The 20,432-nt window shown below is 41.8% G+C and overlaps 1 protein-coding gene across 1 annotated transcript in view; it reads left to right on the top strand.

The window, feature by feature from the left end:
- PLXNB2 (plexin B2) overlaps positions 1-20,432 on the top strand; it is a 257,964-nt gene that overhangs the window by 10,294 nt on the left and 227,238 nt on the right. The gene's annotated exons all lie outside the window — the stretch shown is intronic.

Below are 20,432 nucleotides of genomic sequence, written 5' to 3' on the forward strand. Positions count from 1 at the left end.
TTATTACCTTTTCATTTTGATCCTGAGGCCTGTAAAATAAGTCAGTTAATGTAAACAGCATCCTCAAAACTAAACCCTTCATGGTGTTTTCTCCTACTGATAATTTGAAGAGGCAGACTGTGTTTTCTGTTGTCTGTGGCGTAATTTATCTACCTGAATTGCACTTGAATGGGAACTCTGATATCAGAAGAGAGTTTAGCAGCCTCGGAACTTAGGAGCTTTTGAATGAAGGAGCTCTGAAGAATTCCAGTGCATTATTACTCAACTTGTTGGGAAAAAAAAAAAAAGGATATGTACTTGGTTCCCTCCCTCTCCTAGACTTCCTTTTTGGATTGCACCTTTTGTATACAGTAACTTGTTATGGCCACACTGTTTGCTGATGTGTCCTGTCCCAAATTGACCTGTTCCTACACTTTCCGAATAGGTCGGTGGCTGTGGTCAAATGAAACAAATGTATCTATTGGAATACTAGAAGCCTAGGCTACTTTGATTATAGGTTAGGTGCCCAGAGTGCCATGTATACAATGCACTGCACACAGTAGGGTCCTGTAGGTTTCTTGACTGGGGACTTCATACATTCTGGTTTTGTTTCTGCCTTTATCAAGTAATGTAATTTATCTGTTAATTGTTTTTATTATTATTTCTATATTTTGACATTGCCTTTTTGGGGGGAATTTCAAGGAATCTGTAGATAAAAAAATTAATTTAGTGGTATTTTGGTCATATGTATGTCAGTCAAGTGGGTGCTGACCAGGAAAGTGGGAATTTGCTAATTCTATAAACTATCCTATATCCTCTCCTCAGAAGTCCCTAAGCAAAAGCAGACCTGCTTCCCCAGATATCCTGGTGTGAGCAAAACCTTCTACAAAGCACTTTTCACATTAGTCTCTCTTGTACTCATGAGATGATTTGGCACAGGTGGGAGCATTTCTGTTCCAAGTGGGTTAGCAGCTTGCAAAGACTATCATTCAATGATACAAAGTCTTTGGTGGCAGCTCTGCTCTAGTTTCTGCCATCACTGGCCAGTAGCTGCTTGCTTGTGTTGCTGCGAACTGGACAGGAAAGCTGATCTTGCATTGTACTACATTATATGTAGCTGCTATATGGCTTTGAAAAAAACTGGAAGGCAAAAAAAAGACAACCCCCTCTCTTCCCCCCCCCCCCCCCCCCCCCCCCCAAAAAAAAAAAAAAAAAGACCCCCTTACACTGATCTTATTGCCAAATTTTTTGTGTTATCAAGCCCCGCTTGCATCTGCAGCTCAGATGTATCAGCCCCTGCCCATCCCCTTCTGGGTGGCCCTCTTAGTCAGAGAAGAGGAGGCTTTTGCAATCAAAGTTAGGGTGTTGAGCTTGTCTTTCAATAGTAACTGTGTCCTTGTGTATCTTCACTTCCATTAGTAATAATATGAGGTGGTTTTAAACTGATTGCAGACTTTTTGCAACAGAGTAGCTATTTGCTTTATTCTCTGTGGGTGCTGTAAATATGTCCATATGCACTTTGTGCAGGAGCTTTCTGGGTACCTAGGTTTTCTTAGCTAATTACATAGCCTGCGCTGGTAGCTCACTCTAGTCACTTCCTTTCCCCTCTTACCTCATTTTAGAAGGCTTTGCTCTTGAGTCCTGTAGACGAGGTGATAATTTCAAAGCAAACAGTTTCGAATCCTTTCTTGCCAACTTTTGCCCACAAGGTATGCAAAGTAAACAGAGCAGTTAAGAAATTAGTTATGTACCTTCCCTCCTGCTGCAAGGCATCCCAGGATGATTCCTAGCTCTTTAAGAAATGAATAAAGGGAGAAAAAGAGATTGATATGCCCAAGTTGTGTTTTAATGTATGGAGTCATTGCACAGATCATTCATATTCTTGAGAAACATTAGGAAAACCTTCTAAAATGTGAGGCTTTAAAACATCTCCACTATTCATATATTGAACATAAAGGTGTTTTATTGCTGGCAGCAGAGAAAGAAAATCAAAATACCAAGGATGCAGTAAAAGAAGTATAGATAATTTTCCTCACATAAAAAAACCCACCTTTCATGCAGACTTTCCATAAATATAAGGATTCTTACCTCTGATAGGCTCCTGGAGGAACCTTAGAAGGATTTGCAGATCTTACCATAACATTTGTATGTTTGGTTTGGAAAACATGGATCTGGATGCTGGAATGGCAGGTACACAGCAGCTGTAGGGTGAAATACCAGATGCTGTCACAGAGTAGTTATTCAAGGAGACAAATGTAGGCAACAATTAGAAAACATGATTTTAAAAGGTTGACAAAGAAATAAGTTAACACTTAATTTAGCTCCAGCGATGGTATTGAACAGCTTTTGCCATTTGAGCGATAGAAAAATTTGTTATTTGTGAAAACTAGACCTAAGGCCTGGGTTATTGACCCTGAGGCTCAGCTACAAGAGAATGGTGTAGCTGTAAAGAGGAATAACCTTCATGTGATCTTCTGCAAATGAGAGATGGCAGGTCCCAAGTGTACAAGGCTTGCAGGAATCAAAATCAACAACTGAGTTAGAATCTAATGAGTACAAACACAACTTCAATTCGTAGCTCACGTGTGGCAGCACAAATCGAAAGCTGGAACTCCTCCATCCCAAAAGAAGACCCTTCATTAGCAATTTTACTGCCTTGGCATACCTCAAAGTATTGTCATAACCCATAGTAGTTCTCCTTTGCATGTTTCTAGCTAGTTCATAGATGTAGCTGTATGCATGGGGTGCTCTCAACTCCTTTTCAGATACAGGATCTCTGTTATAATAGTATATATGGTGACAGGTTGGACTTGATCTTTGAGGTATTTTCCAACCTTATTAATTCTCTGATTCTCTCTCTGTCTATATATATAAAGTATTATGTACAATATATTTTACAGTAAAATTGATGTGCATTTAAAGGAAAGTATGCTCCATCATGTAAAAACTTCATGTTTCCCAAGTGAAGGTTTTGAAATGTACTGAAAGTAGAAATTCCTTGAGTACCATAAACTTTTAACTGAAAACACCTGAAAGAATGTAATATATCTGTCTTCTGGAATATTTCGGCTGCACTTGTGCCAAATTCAGAGCAGCAAACTCAGCTGCAAGGTCCTAGTTTATCTGTGCTTACAGTCCCTAGAATACATAAGCTGATTTTTTTTTTCCCCCTCCCATAAATACAGATTTAGTGCTAAGTTTCTATGTTTACCTGAAGGAAGAGGAAACACTACAATAAGTAAATATTTAGTCATATATATATATTAGCCACAAGGTAAGAAGGATGTATTCCTGGAATAATTTCTTTTTAAATAGTTGTGCTTCAATAAAGCACAGGATCAAACACTGCAAACCACACAGTAACTTCTTTTGTTTAAATAAACCTCCCCTCAATTGACTTCTCTTTTTTTTCCTGAATGAAATTTTGAATAGCCTATTTACAAGCCTAAGAGAGATTAAGAGTTGAGGTAGCCTTTTGCTTAGCTTAGTCCCCATGAAGCAGACACTGCTTTATGAGATTTGATTTAGCATCTGCTTTTTTACCTGTGAATCCTTAATGAGGTTAAAGCCATGCAGGTAAATACAATTACAAATGTGATGCAGATCATACCAAAGCCAAGAGATCAGCAGTCTGGAAGCTTTGTGGCTGAACTACAACTCGGGAGAGTTACCTCTTTAGTGCATAGCTGTTCCTGCTCTGCCCATCCTCTAGGGAAGAAAAGGCAGCAGTAGTCAGTGGCACAGACTGTACCTTCCTTGCTTACCTGGTGCAAAGATCAGAAAACCAGGTAGGAATCCATATTTTTATGTATTTTTTGTTCTCTGAGTGGCTTTTCTGTTGCTGTGTGGTCAGACTGAAGGCAGTGTCTTACCAACTTCTCTATTGCTGTGACAATAGCGCTTCCCACCCCCCCCCCCCCCCACCGCAGACTTTATATATGTTAAGTATAGTGAGGACAGAACATTTATTTTTCATCCTTTCATCTGGAGAAACCTAGCAGCAGATTGCCAAGTGCTGCAAGGCTGTCTAATAATGTGAGCAATCCTTGCAGCTGTTTCATATGATTTGTCTGAAGTGAGAGATTAAAAAAAAAACACCTAGGTGACATCTAAGTTGGGTTTTCTCTCTTTGGTGTGATGAGGCTGCACCACACATTTTGCAGTATTTTTGCATTTTGTAATTTTAGCAATAAATATCTGGCCTATTTAAGTAATGTGGGTCCAAAAAGGTCATTTTGCTTTCTGCAAGTGAGCAGTTGTGCAAACTCAAAACATTCAGAAAAGATGAATTAAGTGAAGGTGTGGGGATGAAGTACACCAAACCTCAGTTCAGCTGCAGGCAGGTGAATATTCTTGAGACACATTTGCTTTCTCCTTTGGATTAGAGAGAAAGGGGGATTTGATTCCCTGTGAACATGGAAGAAGCATCATGCTGCCTCATCTTCTGACTTAGGTGTTGTTCTTCAATGGAGTATTCTATAATTACACCTTTTTTTTCCAGGAAAGAAAGTGGCTACAATTTATAGGAGAGCAAAGTGAATGATGGGGCTGTACTTCTTTGCCCGAGGTCAAAACTGTGGATTTATTCCTCAGGCCCAGCAGATCCACGAGTAGAAATCATATGTCTAAAGGTATTTGTGCTCAGAAACCCTCAAGAGTTTCTTTCTGGATGAAGAGTGACCCTCAGATGGTGGTTTGGATCTGTACTGCACATGAATTATATAACTTCAAGTAACAGTCACATTAAAATTACACTATTTACACAAGAAAATCTGTACAACTGGTTCAAGTTAAAGTATCACCACATTAATCATGAGCAGAAGCATGTGAAGGAAACCCTCTGCTGGAATTCCTTGGGAGCAGTGCAAATGCCTTGCTTTTCCTGGAGTGCAAAATCATTCCTCCCTCCTAAAGAGCACCAAAATGCTTTTAATATTGACTGGGAGATTAAAAAAGCCCCAACAACAAAGTGTACATCTTGGATCCTCTTACTGTATTGAATAGCTATTAATATAGCTGCTGCTGGAGTTGGGTTAGGAAAAGTGCAGGTGCCTATAGCGGCAAACTTAAGAGCGTCTGAAGTTTTAAAATGCTCCTTCTCTGTCCTCCCATGTCAATACTACCTGCCATCCTATGTTTGCATTTTATACATTGACTTGAGAAAAGATTTGATTTGATGCTACAGCACAGCTTGAGGAACCAGCTGTACAGAATAGTAATATCTGATCTTGTGTCATTAATATCAATTTCAGTCCTGCATTCCAGAGGGAGTTAATATTAATCTGTTTTTAACCGCAGTAATATTGTACAGATTCGTAGACTGAACACACCAGCTGGTTTGCACTAAATTTTATGGTGCAGGAAACAAGAAACAGGCTTCCTCACAGAAAGGGAATGTGGCAGTAGAAGTCCTGGAAGCACCAGGAGGTTTTAGGCCCTGGGTGGGATGTTTTGCTTTCACAGAGAGGTCTGGCAAAGGTGAGGCAGGAGACAAGAGAGGCTGCATCTTGCCAATGCTGTTTCCTTTGTTTTAGATGTTTCTGCTCACCTCACGTTCTTTGTTCTGATCCCACCTCAGCTCTCTTGTTAATTTATATTAACCACCAAATGAGGTAATAAGACATTAGATTTTTATTTTGTATTTTTTTTTTGGTTACAATTCATATATGCAGTCTTGGAAGAAGTGAATGAACCATATCTATCACTCTCCACTCTTTCCATCACATAAAATGGCATAATTAGGTGAAAGCAATATTGTTTTACAAATGCCTCTATGCGTGAAATTAGTGTGCTTCCAAAACAAAAGCTCTGAAACTGAAAGACACTGCAGTGTTTGCTACAGTAAGTTAGGCTTGTGACATTCTATCCTCTGAGAAATATTCTTGCATAGGATCTAGTTATCCAGTTCATCAACATGCATAATTTCTTCCACTACTCCTAGATTTGAGTTGAGATTGGATTTTGTGAAGATGTCTGCAGCGGGGTTTTATGTATTGAGCCATATGAAAAGAAAAGGTTAAAAATTTTTGTTGCAGAAGCTATGCAAAGCTATAATATAAACTCTTACTGCTTAAAAATATGAAAAAATGGTGTATTTTTAAATATCAAAGGGATTAGTATTAATCCAGCACTTGTGATTTTCTTAAATCATGTTATTTGCATAATAATACTCAACCACCTGCTATATCTTCAAAGCGCTTTTCAGACATTAACTAATTGATCTTTGTAACACCCCTGTGATGTAAAGACCTGTTATTATCCCCACTCTGCAGATGTGGAAACCAAGACCCAGAGTAGCTGAAGGAACTTGTTGGGCTCAGGCTGAGATGGTGACATCACAGTGGCTGGGTGCCTATTGTCCTGTCCACTGGGAATTCTATTTGCAGCACTTCCAGGGGCACCCACGCTTTCGTCTTGCCTGCTTTTATTTAAGAACAAAAAAGGCCCCGAGTTACGTCTTTGTGTCTTTGTAGGGATGCTGTTTGGGGATGTTTATTTCTTTTGATTGTGAGGTTTTTTAGCTAAATGGTTTTATTCTGGTTTCTTAGTCACCTTATAGTCAAATATATGTAAGATAGAAAAGCCTCTTACGGCTCCTTTTTGTCTGTGTGCGCCACAGCGATACTAGTTGAGAGCTTTCAAGCACATTTTCCTTTGTTCAGGACTCAGTATGATCTTCCTGTTACAAACCTTTCGGTCAAATTTGCCCCTGCTTGTCAAAATAAGAAATTATTAAAATGGGAATTGACCAGGTGAGTTGCTTGTCATTATAAAACCTCAGCTCATTCTGTGCTGGTGGTGAGCAGCAGTGCCCAGGTGGCTGCCAGAAGAGCAGCTAGTGTCTGCGAGTGAGGGCTGCTTTAGTGGAGGGATGTTGGGGTGTTGCTGGCACCAGGACGGCAGCATGTTACCACCCTGTGGGATGTCTGCCTCCCAGTCATCCTTTGCCATGTGTTTGGGGCGGCCATGGGTGTGTGTTGTCCCAGCCTTGGTTGAGTGAGTGATATGTAGGTGATATGCAGGTACCTCCAACCTCTACCACTGCTGCCTTTGGAGCAGCACTTAGCAAGGCCCACATGGCATTTTACTAAGTGTTTGGGGGAGGGGGGGGGGGTGGGGTGGCAAAAATATAGGCACATGTCATGTACCTAAGTCAAAGAATAGATTCTTTCATGGGTAATAATCTGAGGGAGGATATTAAAAATATAAATTACAGTCCCCTTAATCTGACAGTGGCACTCAGTGCAAGGGCTTATTATTAAACTGCATGGATTTGTTTTTACAGATGTTTCAGTAGTATTATCTCCAAGCAAGGAAATAAATCTTGGTGGAGCACTTCTATTCTCTCAGTGCAGGTTCAGACTAAACTGTGAGAAAAATTTGTGTCACACCAGATTTCAGGAGATGATTTCAGATTGTGTATGGTTTCCCAAGCTCGGTTCCTAGGCCCTCACAAGGGCTGAAGCAGTGGCAAAGTTGCAAATTATGTCAACAAGTTAGGGATGTAGTTATATGTATTTGCTGTAGTTATTTGGCTAAGCGGGGGGCCAGAGGAGGTGAGGAAGGGGGAGCACAAGTGACTCTGAATTCCTTTGTACTCCAGCTAGGACCTATAGGCTGTAATTTCTCATCTTGGTGCAAATTACAGGGTTTCCAGCTCCTCCCATGCTTGTGAGCTGTTGGCTTCTTTTTACTCCCTTAAACATTATTTTCATGCAAGGTGTGTTAGCTCAGGACAGAAACAGAATCAGTTTCAGATGAGAGCATCACTTGTCTGGTGAGGTGTTCTGTCCATGTTTTGTGGCATCTTCAGTTGAAAGGGATGAAACCAAAGTATTGATGAAACACTGCTGGGAGAGGGAAGGGCAGTTCAGGAGAGGCAGAGGAGTGGGCAAAGTGCTGGTCATCATTTGAGTGATGCTTGGTGGCCAGGGAAGCAAACCAATGCTGACTGACCTGCTAATGATGTGTTTGAAGATGGAGAGTAGTGTGATAAAAGGTGGATCATTTAGCAAGAGGCAGGGCTAGAAGCATGGGGCAGGGCATGGGGTGTGTGTGGAGGGGTGGGGTGTGTGTGGTTGAAAACAGATTGTGGGAGGCATTATGCCAGTCTGCTGTGCTGCCTTAGCAGGGATGCATGTGGCACTTGGGAGAAGGCTTTCTTCATGGTGTACCTGGTTCTCCCAGCAGGCATGGCAGTGCCTCTCTGCCTTCTTCCCTCTCAGAACACAGGACAGCCCTCATGCTGACAGGAGCCATCTGCTTCAATAGTCTCAGGGGGAAGTTGCTATACTCATGATCATACCAGTTTTTCTTTTTTTTCCTTTTTTTGTGGCCAAGGGTGCTGCAGCTCTGGCACTCATAGTCATGGCTCTTACCCTTGGTGAGTGCCTGAGGGAAGAAGCAGTGGTCTGCAGTCTTGTTGGGGTTGGTTGCAAAGCAGAGGTCAATCTTCCTTTTATCATGCTCCACATGTTTTCTGGCCTCTGAATGTCCGGAGTAAGTAGGAACTTGTAACCCACTTTCCCACTTCCTCTTCTGAGGGTAAAGGTGGACCATCAGATTGGGTCAGAATTATATGTGGACAGTGATGGCCTGACTTCTGAAATGTCAGGTGAGGGCATTCCTTCTCTCTCCTGGTTTATTTATTTAATCTGGAACTACTGAAGTGTGGAATTTCTTTGTTATATAAGTGAAGGTGTACTGAAAGACTCTTATTTTAACATATTTCTTGTAATCAGGGCAAAAGCTTTTAAGCCCAAATTCATGTTTCTACTCCTCAGCAGCTTAAATTAATCAAAGGAGTAAAAAATATTTTTTGCCATTAAAACTTAGGTTTGAGACTTGGGGATTAATTTTGTAAGTTGCTGACTGCAGCAGAAAATGACGTCCTATGTATGTGGAGACAAAGCTTCTCCATAGCACTGTATCAGAGGGCCTCACTTCAGGATCGTGGACAGCAGATGCAATTTATTCTTGGCCTTTAGATCAGTGAGTGCAAATTTTATTTTATTCTTTTTCCTTACTCTGAATACATATCTAGTTATGGGACTGAGATGATAGTTTTCCAGAAAACCTGGGCTCCTGTCAAATAAGCATTACTTTTGATCTCTTCTGATGGGCTGTACTGAGCTATCCAGTCATGGGCAAAGTCTCAGCAAACCCAGTTTATTTAAAAGAACATTTAGAATAGTGGGCAACAAGTTTGGAGAGGGATCTGAAGAGGCCATGTATGCAGTCCATCCTCTGTCATAAGTCAGGATCAACTGTGGTTAAGCTATTCATTGTAGATGCTTGCTTGACATCATCTACAGACTGTGATGTGAAGACATCATAGCTGTCTATTCCTCTGCTCAAGTATTATTACTGTGAAGTTTTTACTGATGTTTATCCTACAACTCCTGGATGCTGTTTGGGTCTCCTGTCTATAATAGATACGGCGAGTAGCTAATTTCCTTCCCCTGTGAGTAATATCTTTCTATTTGTGTACTTAGTAAAAGCTACAGCACTTGCCAGTAGTTCTTGGGCCCCTGAAACAGCAAAAAAAGCAAGCTTTTAAACTGTTTCAAAGTTCTCTTCAGAAACAGCACTGATTGAACAGCAAGATTGAACTTGTTTGTGAGCTGCCTCTATAGATTCTGTAACTGGCTAGGTTTGTTTAGTAAACTTTTAAAAACCTCTCACCTTTTGAAAACTAATTGTTTCCAGACTGGGGTTATAAATGATGCTCTGTGCCTCTCACTTGTTTAATTTTCCTGTGAAGAGAAATGGCAGTGTCTTCATTTAAGGGCCTGCCTTGCTTTGTACCAGCTGATTTGCAATACAATGTGTAAATGTAGTAGCAGTCTGGAACAAAGGAGAGCCTGTTTATCCAAACAAATTTGAGGGTGAAGGTGAAGAGGTAAATTGCAGCCTGTTCACTGAACTGCAGCTTGAAAGCAAAATGAAACTACCTTGCTGGGGACACGTGATGAGCAAAATGATCCTCGAAGGTTTTTGCCCTGTAATTTGAGGGTAGTGCTGACTGAAGGAGCCAAGGTGAGCTGTTGGGGTGCCCAGGTGCTTCTTAGCCCTTTGGAGGAACTTCAGTGGCAATTAAGGATTTTTTTGTTTGGTTGGGTTTTTTTGTTTGGTGGGGGGTTTTTGTAGCCAATTTTTGTGCCCTGCTTAGAGCAGTTGCTCTTCTGTAGGTAGTTGTGTGGAGTCCAATGTAACCTCTTGGCAGGTCTTGCTGCAGTCACCACAGTTCCCATCTGTGTTTTTTTAGCAAATTGCTTCTACTTGTCTTGAACTAAGGCCAGCAAACACTTTTCTCAGATTTAAGTATTCTGGGGGTATTTTCACCTTATTGTTGAGCTTATGTATCTCAGCTATAATGGCTAAGTCTATTAGCAAAGAGATTAAATTACGTCAAAGTTATATTGCCTTGTCCAGACATGAAAAATAAATTGTTAGAAATAGGCTTCTGTCCAAGGTGTGATTGCTCCTGGGAAATAAATTGGACAAAAGTACTCACTTCACTGCTTTGCTTAGAGGTTTGTGCCTTGTGCACTCACTCTTTGTGCTTCCTGTAGATGAGTTTGATACCTAATGACAAAAGTAGTAAAGAAGTTCCTAGTCAAATTCGTATTGGTAACAGTAATCCCTGGTTGCTGAATCTCTCTTCGCCCACCGCCCCCCTGCCTCTACTACTATGTAACAGCTTAAAACAGAGATCTGCAGAGCAAGGAAGGTTAGTTGCAGCTAGGGTGTGATAAGGTGGCCCTTCAGTGTAGCTCATGAGCTTCTTGACTCAGCCATGTCTTGTATGCTATGTAGTATTGTCAGACAACATGAAGTTTCATTTGTCCTTTGTTTTCCTGTCCATTAAGTACAAAATTCATTTTGGTTTTGTAGCTTTTTTTCCCTAAACTTTCTTGAGTTACTATTTTTGGCTTTTCTGAAATCTTCAGCCTTGCCTGTAGGAAGAACACTTTAATTTGTCTTAACAGTAGATGAGTAATGTAGCTACACACAGTGATTTTTCAGTTCGGCTACAGTCAGCTTCTTTCTCCAACTGTTCCACTAAAATTTCAAAGGCAGCAATCATCCCCAGCCAGCCTTGTTTATCCTCCTCTTGATTTTTCTTGTTCTCCTCTTGGTCTGTGACACTGAAGGAGAGCACTATATTACAGTGCATGTAAATACAGTACTGTATTTACGTTAATGGTTTTCAACACAATTTTAAGTCAGGGTGTTTACTTGGGTTTGCTTCATTTGGTCCTCGCCTAGAATTTTACGGTTCATGCTTGCCATTTCAAAACAGATGAGCAGCATCTCTTAAGACTTATATTTTAGCTTCTTGTGTCTGTTTGGGTCCTTTCTGGTGTGAAACAATGTCAGCATTAGTTAAACTAGTTTATCTTTTCTCCATATACCTGAATTACAAAGTCAGGCTGAAAGCTCTTGATTGATGTGCAGGTTAACTCCACAGGCATTTTATAAAGCACCAAAACTTGAAATGCATCAGCGATCTCTGTTCTGCAGATAGATAGATGGATGGGATAGAGAGATGTAAGGGCTGACTCTTGTCTGCAGGCTTACTGGGTAGCTGTGCTGAGGCCAGCAGGGAAGCTCCAAATTTGGGGCATATTGTGCTCCTTGGATTGGGTGGATGAGAACAAGAGAGAGAGCCTGATGGTGTGGAAGCTACTGCCCTGTGAGGTACTGGTAGGTCAGCAGATAGGATATGTTGCTCTTGAGAAGTTTGTTTTTTGTTTATTATTAGTATGCAAGGTTAATTTACTCCTGAGAATGTATTAGGGAGAGAGTAATGTATAAAGGGGAGGCTGGGTCTTCAGGGGCTGCTGCTGGCTGAAGTGGGGAAGGGAGGTATTTTGTATTAAGCAGCTAAGTGTGGTACAGACTGTTTCCTGATGGAAAAACGGAAACATCTTCTTTGCTTTTGTTCTAAAATGCTTTGAAAATGCTGTGGGTGATGGGTTATCCCTTAAAGGTTATTAATTTTATTTGGAGTGTCTAAAGTTCCTGCTTATTTAGGTAATGCACCCACTGAGCTTGGGTAGAAGGTTAGGGATGGTAATTATGGAAAAACCCTTTTTTGTTAAGCTTTTCTAAGTTTAACCAAGCCACTGTCAATAATTACTCTTTTTTTCCTTCCTATTGTCAACTGGGTCTAATCCAGACTGGGCTTATTTATTGTTTTTTTTGCTTGAATGTGCATGTGCAAGCTACATGAAAAATACCAAGCTACATTGGGTACACACTAAGCAAACACAATTGCTGGTGTTAAGCAGAGAATGTCTTTACAGTATGGTTGTAAGAGGTTATAACTGAGTTATGGAAGTGCGTACTCTTGCACTTTTATTTAGCCAGTTGTCTCTTAAAGTTGAGGAAGGCATCTTGCACAGTGGAGGGAGGAAGGGTTCAACCAGAAGGGCTAGAAATAGCATCTGTTTGTTTATGCCAGGCGTTTTATTTTCTCTTCTTCCTCCCTTTCTTAGGGATAGTCTTATGTATTCCACCCACTCTCATTCCCTTCTGGTGAATGAGTGTGGATGTGCTCCAGGACCATATGCGCTCGTAGATACATACTTCAAAGGAAACTGTAGACTGCCTAGAGAAGCTGTTTGAGTTTATATGAGCCCTGAATTTGTCAAATGCTGCAGCATTTCTTTTGAAGAACCACTTGGCAGTGCTGCCATTTCTTTCCTTCAGCACCTTTGCGCACTGATGAACACCCTTAGCCTCCAAAGCAAGTAAGCTGCCAATAAGCATACTCTGTATGAAATTAAGCAAGCTGAATTTTACCTTAAGGCATCAGCTCAGCTGGGCTTTTTCATGGCTAACGGACATGTTTTGGATCACATGATGTATTCACCCAGTAGTGAGGTTGTTTCTTTTTTCTCCTTTGTGCACAATGGTGTTTATAAAAGATGCTTTTCATGGAATGGCCCTAGCTGATTCAGGTACACTCTTACCAAGTTATTATTTCTAGGTACTGAGGATTCTGGCTGCCAACTGGAAGGATCTTAGCCATGTTGACTCTGCTAGGGCTGTTCATGGTTAGATGTCTACTTTCTGTTTGACAAACCACTGTAGATTCTTGGTGGCTTCCATATGATCTGTGTGGTGTTAAACTGAATATGTTAAACATACTTTCACAGGGGATTGCAGGGCATCTGGTGCAGATTTTGGCATCCTTTCCCTTCCAAAACCCAGAATTGCACAATAGCCACTTCATCCCAGCAGTGGCAACTGTTGAGTCTGCACCATATACAAGTAAAATGTTTGCCAGGAGTTGTCCATTAAGCTTCCCAATATGAAACATTGATCTTCTAGATGAAGGCATTTATTAAAAAAAAAAATAATCCTACCTATTTTTATGGATATTTAGTGTGCACCTTTTGAAAAATTATTTGTTTTGATGAACTTTTATGTAGCATCTTTCATTCTGTGTCCTCTAACCTGTGGTGCTGATCTTCATTAATTTGTTTCTGTAGAAGCAAGTTTCATATCCTAGACAGGCTGATCCTGTTTTGTAGCTAGCTGGAGGTAAGGGAAGGAAAATAGCTTGATTTTTCACAGGTGTTACCATGCAGTCACTCATTCTCTTCTCCAACCTTCACACTTTGGTCAGCCATGAAATGCAGCATGTAAGGGTGTATGTGGAAACTTAGCTAGAAAAACCTACCTTCTGTGAGTGTAGGGAGCTGGTTGTACTAGGAATGAGCAATCTTGCTTGCTCATCTCCTTAGACAGCAACATGAAATTGCCTTTAGAGACTTGACAACGGCAAAACAAAATGACTTCTCCCCCTCAACTTGCCCTTGGAAGAGTGTATTCTTGTTAGCTGGGTTGCCTGCAAAGGTATGACTGTCTTTGTTATCCTTGAGATGATCTGCTGGGGGAGACCACTTTCCTGACCACGGGCTTGTTTCCCTGTTATTCACGCTTGGCGGAGTGTTTGTGTTCACAGGATCGTTTGTTTACAAATGATATCTTTCTCCTGAGACTACATCTTCTGAGGATGATCAGTGGCTCAGTTACTTTTAATAAAGCTGAGGCAGTCAGACACAGGAATTCTTTTGAAGCTGTTGAGGCCTCATCTGAGTCATATAATACCGTAAATGAAAACAGAGGAACTAGGAAATGTAGAAGCAAATGACAGGTGTTGGCAGGAGGGATGTTTAGGAAATTTATAGCTTTCACAGCTTTCTTTTCTGCTCAGGGCAGTTGATTACTCTGCCTTTAGGCACAAGCAAGCTGCAAATGTGAAGCTGGTGGAGAAAAACGGCTAGAAGTGGCAGGGTGATGGGTATGACCTAAGGCATCTTCCTTTTTCAGCACAGGCAAAGCTCCTTGTTTTGGAGGACCAAGTTCAGCATTTAGTGTTGATGCCGTTAGCTTTGGGAGAGTGGTCACAGGATGTGGCTGGCTGTAGGCCAGGGCTCAGCAACTCAGCTTCCTGCAAGGGTTACCTAGGACTATTGTAATGATTAGCTCCAAGATGCTCTGGCAGGCATCAAGTGGGTTTTTTTGTGGTGTGTTTGGAAGGTAATTCTATAACCTCTAATTCATATTCCTGTATGTTTCGATATCTGTCAACCTCCTTACCTGTGAGTGCCTATATGACAATTTAGCTCTTTTACCAAATCAAGCTGTACACAGGCTTGTCAAATTGACAGAGCAATGGTGATTTTCTGCAGAAGTGGCAAAAGGAGATCTTTAGACATTGCATTCAACTTTCTTTAATAGAAATGGATACATGGGATGAGTGCTGAGTAAGGACATCCTACTATTCACTTTCCTGATAACATGGTACTTAAAGCAAAACATTTTTTGCCTTTTAAACTCCTCTAGGTAAAATAGCTCAGTAGAGGTTCAAAAAGGGATAAAGTTTCAGGAAAAAAACAAAATAAATGGAACATCATGTGTGTTGTGCTGCATAGTTTGTTTTTGTAACCCTGGGCATATGCTACAATGCTGCAGAAGATGCAGGCTCTTTTTTCCCTGCTCACTTTCCTATCCCATCAGACTTCAAGCTTTTTGAACCAGTGCATGTTGTTATCTCTCACTTACTTGCTGTGCTGTTGCATGGTTAAAACAGCTGTCTGGCCAGGTATTGTGGTGGCAAGCTGCTTATTGTTTTGCTGGCCACTGTGTCACTTTCCATGGTACCTGTTACCTGCCACAGTTTGAAAGCTACTGTCCTAGTCCTGCTGGACTTGCAGAGTCTTGCACAACTAGCAAAGTGCACTGCTAGTTTTTCCACTTTCCACATGAGATATTACTGTGTGTGGTAAACCTAGTCTAGCTATTGACTGGTGCTAACCACCACTGATGATAACATTAGGGGAGAGGCTGATACAGGGTTTATTTTCTGAGGTCACAGAGTGGTTGAGCTTTTGAGGGGACCTCTGGAGGTCAACTCATCTGACCCTCCTGCTCAAGTAAGGCCTTCTAAAGCCAGTTGTTCAGGGCCATGTCTAGACAGATTTTGAATACCCCCAAGAATAGAGCATCTGCAGCTTTTCTGGGCAATGTGTGCCAGTGTTCATGCATCATCATGGTGAAAAACTGTCTTGTGATGTTCAGAGGGAACCTCCTGTGTTTTTATTTGTGCCCATTGCCTCTGCTTCTATTACTGGGATTAACTTGAGAAGGTAGAGCAATTTAAACACTTAAAAACTGAAAAACAAAACCACGCCTTGTTTGCTACTTGTGAACCTGAAGGGGTCAGGACTGCTAGGGTGTGGACTGCTTTGCTGCCCATGGTTTCTGGGTGGCTCAAGTACTGCTAGACTGCATGTGGTAATAGAGGCTTGCTGCTGGCAGGACACATGCATTATGTTGAAGTATCAACCTGGTGGGGGTTCCCTCCCAGAGGCTAATACACTTGTAGTCATTCTCTGTCTGCAAAAGTAGCTGTCAGGCTGAGTATTACTCCCCTTTCTTTTTAGGGCAGGGTGGAGATCAGTGATTTCTGTCCTGCCCCCAGTTCCTTGTGCTTCTCTCCCTTGTTCTCTGCAGCTGGTGGGTACTGTTTCATCCCTGATCTAATTCATCATCTGCTGTAGTGGTGCTTTGTGCCAGACCTGTGAGATGTTTTGATCTGGGGGCAATTTGTTTGGATTTCTCTTAAAGAACGCAGCGCTCTTTTCAAGGTTTTGTTTCTAAACTCCCCATTTGAACACACACCCAGCTTGCCTGTTGTTAGGCAAGCAGCTGAACTGGCACAGGGGGAAGGTGTGGTAGCCATTCTGTGCCGGAAGGGAGGCATAGGGGTGGTTGCAAGGCAAAGAAGGCAGCTCCCAAACCAGCTTTGCTGCTGGAAGATTGGCAAAGTGCAGCAGCATCCTTCCCCAGGCTTTTGCTGTGCCACCCATTTCTTCCTGAAGTTGCTACCCACTTGCTAAATGCTGGTAAAATAGAGTTCAAAGTACCTTTCTGAGGACTGAGATGACTTTGTCTCCAAGACCTTGGTGGCAGGGCTGCAGGCATAGTCCCTTCTACCATACCCAGAGAGTTCAACCAGGCTGGCGGGGAGCATGGTATGTTTGTTTATGGAGGGGGGGCTGCACAGTGACAGCAGCACTGTGCCAGATGTCCCTTGTCCACCTTAATCACCCTGCTGTAGCTAAATTGTTCTAGTTCTGGGACATATCTGCACATATAGCAAGTCTTGATGCATGGCATTAGTTGCAAGATCCATGGAAATGGCTGGGCTGTGCTGGAGCTGGAGAGGGACCAGAGCTGAAGGTGCTTGTAATCCAAATGAGTCCTGTAATACCTGAGTTTCTTTCCAGTAACCTAATTTTTCCCTGCACTGGAGCTGAGTTTATCATAGCCCTGGAAGAGACATGAGCATTAACTGCATTGTTACTGCCTTGCTTAGGAGCTGCTACTTAGGTATTAGTTTTTCCTGGCTCACCTCAGTGAGGAATCTGGTCTAACAGCCAGTGAGAGCCTAGCCCTTATAAAAACCACTCATAGCATCCTCTCTGAGCATCTGTTAGCTGTGTCCCAATTGGCTCACAGGATACGTGTACTTGGTGCTTGTAAGCAAAAGCTATTGGAACCTGCCAAAAGTATGCCCTTGGCTGCAAAGGGAAGAGGCACATGGAGTCTAATTACTGGCTCTAAGCAGTATAAAATAATGTTAAATAACTCCTGATTTTTAGATTTAATTAAAATGAAAGGCTGAATTGGCTCAGCCACTTCTAAGTTCTCAGTGAGGGGTAGGAGTTTGCAGCAGAAAGCAAGGTCTGCAGGAGAAACTTTGAAATCATTCTAGTATTGCTGGAAGACAGAGATCCAAAAATATTTGGCCTTGCTCACTGTGCTGAACATACTTCTGTTCATGCTTTTTGTTGGTTGTTCCCAAGTGACAGTGACACATTCACTTAAGTCATGGGGGGAAAAAAACTAGATTTCAAAGCAGCTGATTATGAATCATACTAAAAAAATCCAACCACCCTGTACTTGAGACATAAGTAAAATTTAGTTCAGCACTTACAGTCATGAGAGGGGGAGGGGGAAAAAAAAAGGAAGTTTAGGGAAGTAAAGCACCCAAAGTAGCCTGCAAGTCATTGTATATTGATACAACTTGACAAGAGTGATTCCTGTCAGCATGTCAAACGATGTATTTTGCAGTAATCTTCCTCTATTTGTTCTGAGACTGCCTGGTCTGACTGACAGCTAGTTTGCTTGTTCATTCATGGGGTAATCTGTTTTGTCTCCTATGTCTGTATGAAGCTGAAAAAGAAAATTGCAGGTAGGCTTTTTATAGAGAGAAGGAGACTTCCTGCTCATCTCTGCATGTGAAAAGTTACAAGCTGTGTTCAGGGAAGAGAAAGAGGATCTGTCTTCTGCAGCTGTTTCTGGGATATTGTTAGAACACCTTCCTAATGAAGCTTTCCATAGCCTGATGGTAGAAGTCAGTCCCAGTGGGTCATTGGCAAAAATGAATTTGGAGAATTCATACAGCTTTTAAAAAAAGTTTTCTCATGTTACATGGTACAGACTGAGCTTCTTTGACCTGGTTATTCTGCTGTGGATTTGTTTATTGTTTCTCCCCTTCCCCCGCCCCCAAGATGGAAGAATTAACAACCCTCTGCCTCCATGTGTAATAACAATTTTCCTAGCATTTTTGAATGTTATTCTAAGTATGGGGTTATAACTACAGTACTTAAGCTTTATGTTGATAGTGTTTAAATTTACTGCAAGGAATTGCAAAGCTATATTCTGGTTGGACCTTTTGTTTTCTTAAATTAAAAAAAAAAAGTTTGGCTTCCCTGAATTGTATTTTCTGAGAGAGACTGTAAAGGCAATACAGTCTTGGAAATCCTGTCCTCTTAGCACTAACATGATGTTGATCAATGTTTGGACAATTGTATTTGTGAAGCAATGTGTCTGAAAGCTGCAAACCTATGTAATTGTCCATCCAGAGGTAAATAATCTAAGCAGTGCTGCATCACTTAAGCATGGTCTGAAGGCCATGAAAGCTCTGCTGGATAAAGCACTGGCTGGGCAAACAAGCCCAAAGAGTGGTGGTCAATGGAGTTAAATCCAGCTTTCAGGTGATAGAACAAGAGGGAATGGCCTCGAGCTGTGACTGGGTAGGTTTAGACTGGACATTAGCAAACATTTTTCACGGAAAGAATGGTCAGGCATTGGAATGGGCTGCCCAGGGAGGTGGTTAAGTTGCCAACCCTGGATGCGTTTAAGGGTTGTTTGGATGTGGTGCTTGGGGAGTTGGTTTAGGGGTGAAGCTTGTAGAGTAGGGTTGTCAGTTGGACTTGATGATCCTGAGGGTCTTTTCTAACCTGAATGTTTCTGTGATTCTAGACCTTGTCTTGTTTGGCTTTGTTATGTTTCACTTTTTTGTTTGTTTTTTTTGAAGCCCAGTTCCTCAGAATCACACTATAAATAATTCTAGCTTTTAGTTAAATTCCTACATTTCACAAGCTGCTGGAAAATAATGAGATGGCAAACAAGCTGTGTAGGAGGGGAAGGGAGATGCTCCATGTGTATTTGGCATTGTCTTTCTCTTTTCTCACGGGAAGAGAGTCCGAATCATTTCTCTGCAAGCATTTGGGACTGGCACAACTACTGCAAACTGTGGTACTGTTCACCAAAGTCAAGTTGTAATCTGTTTAAAACCTACTCAAATCACTTGCTTCATAATTTCATGATAGCCTTAACCTACAGCTGTCACCACCCTAAAATGCAGGGTAGGTCCATGTTTACTGGAGTTAATGAGAATTCTCATTTCCCTCCTGCTCCTTGTTAAGTGGTGCAGGATTCCCAGTACTGGAAGTCCCTGTAGTATTGGAATGGAATGGAATAGAATAGACCAGGTTGGAAGAGACCTTCAAGATCATCATGTCCAATCCATCAACCAATCCAACCCACCTAAACAACTAAACCATGGCACCAAGCACCCCATCAAGTCTCCTCCTGAACTCCTCCAGTGATGGTGACTCCACCACCTCCCCGGGCAGCCCATTCCAATGGTCAATCACTTTCTCTGTATAGGACTTCTTCCTAACATCCAGCCTAAACCTCCCCTGGCACAGCCTGAGACTGTGTCCTCTTGTTCTGGGGCTGGCTGCCTGGGAGAAGAGTCCCAACATCCGCCTGTTGACTGAGGTGTTAATTGCAGACCGACATACTGCGCACAAGGGCATGCCATCCTAGGGACTTAGGGTAGCAAATTTATGCAGTAGGTTGATAGCAGAGCATGTGCCTATGCCCATATCCTTCAGTTTGAGTGGGCTGAGGACACGCATGTTGGTAGGTGCCACAGTGAAGACAAGCTTAGGTGCCAGTTATTTTACAATAGTATGACTCATACCTTCTTTTACCTTGCGCTCCCTCTTTTCTCATGCCTGTGCTCCTTTTAGGCTACAGATCATTAGCTTTGCTAAAACCGCTGTTGGTATCTTCAGGGCAGCTGAATTGCAGGGACTTGCCTTTGCTGGACCAGACATGTCTCTTTGATAGCCGCCTGGCTGTGTTTGAAATGTCAGTTCTAAAAGGCTTTTCACAAAAAAAAAAAAAAAAAAGAAGAAAAAAAAGAAAAAAAAAAAAGAAAATCAAGAAAATCTGGCAGCAAGGCACAGGAGCTGTATGCTGCTTGTGTAAGAGCTCTACAGGAATGAAAATAAGAAATTGCTCCTGCTCGGCCGTCTGCTTAAATAAACCAATAATATACCAGTCTAGCAAGGGCTTCTGGGGTCGTGTGGGGAGATTATCAGGAAGTCTGGCTGCTGTAGAAATCACAATAGGAGTAGAAGTAGTAGTAGGCAACAGAAATACAATGCTCTGGAGGGGAAGTAGCATGCCTCCTGTAAAGGGAATTTGTTTCTTGTAAATCTGTGGAAGCTTTTGTAGGAAGCTACTCTGTGGATACAACAGATCCAGCTGATACCTTGTGGAAAACTCTTTGA

This window comes from Dryobates pubescens, chromosome 27, assembly GCF_014839835.1.
Source record: "Dryobates pubescens isolate bDryPub1 chromosome 27, bDryPub1.pri, whole genome shotgun sequence".
NCBI classification, from domain to species: domain Eukaryota; kingdom Metazoa; phylum Chordata; class Aves; order Piciformes; family Picidae; genus Dryobates; species Dryobates pubescens.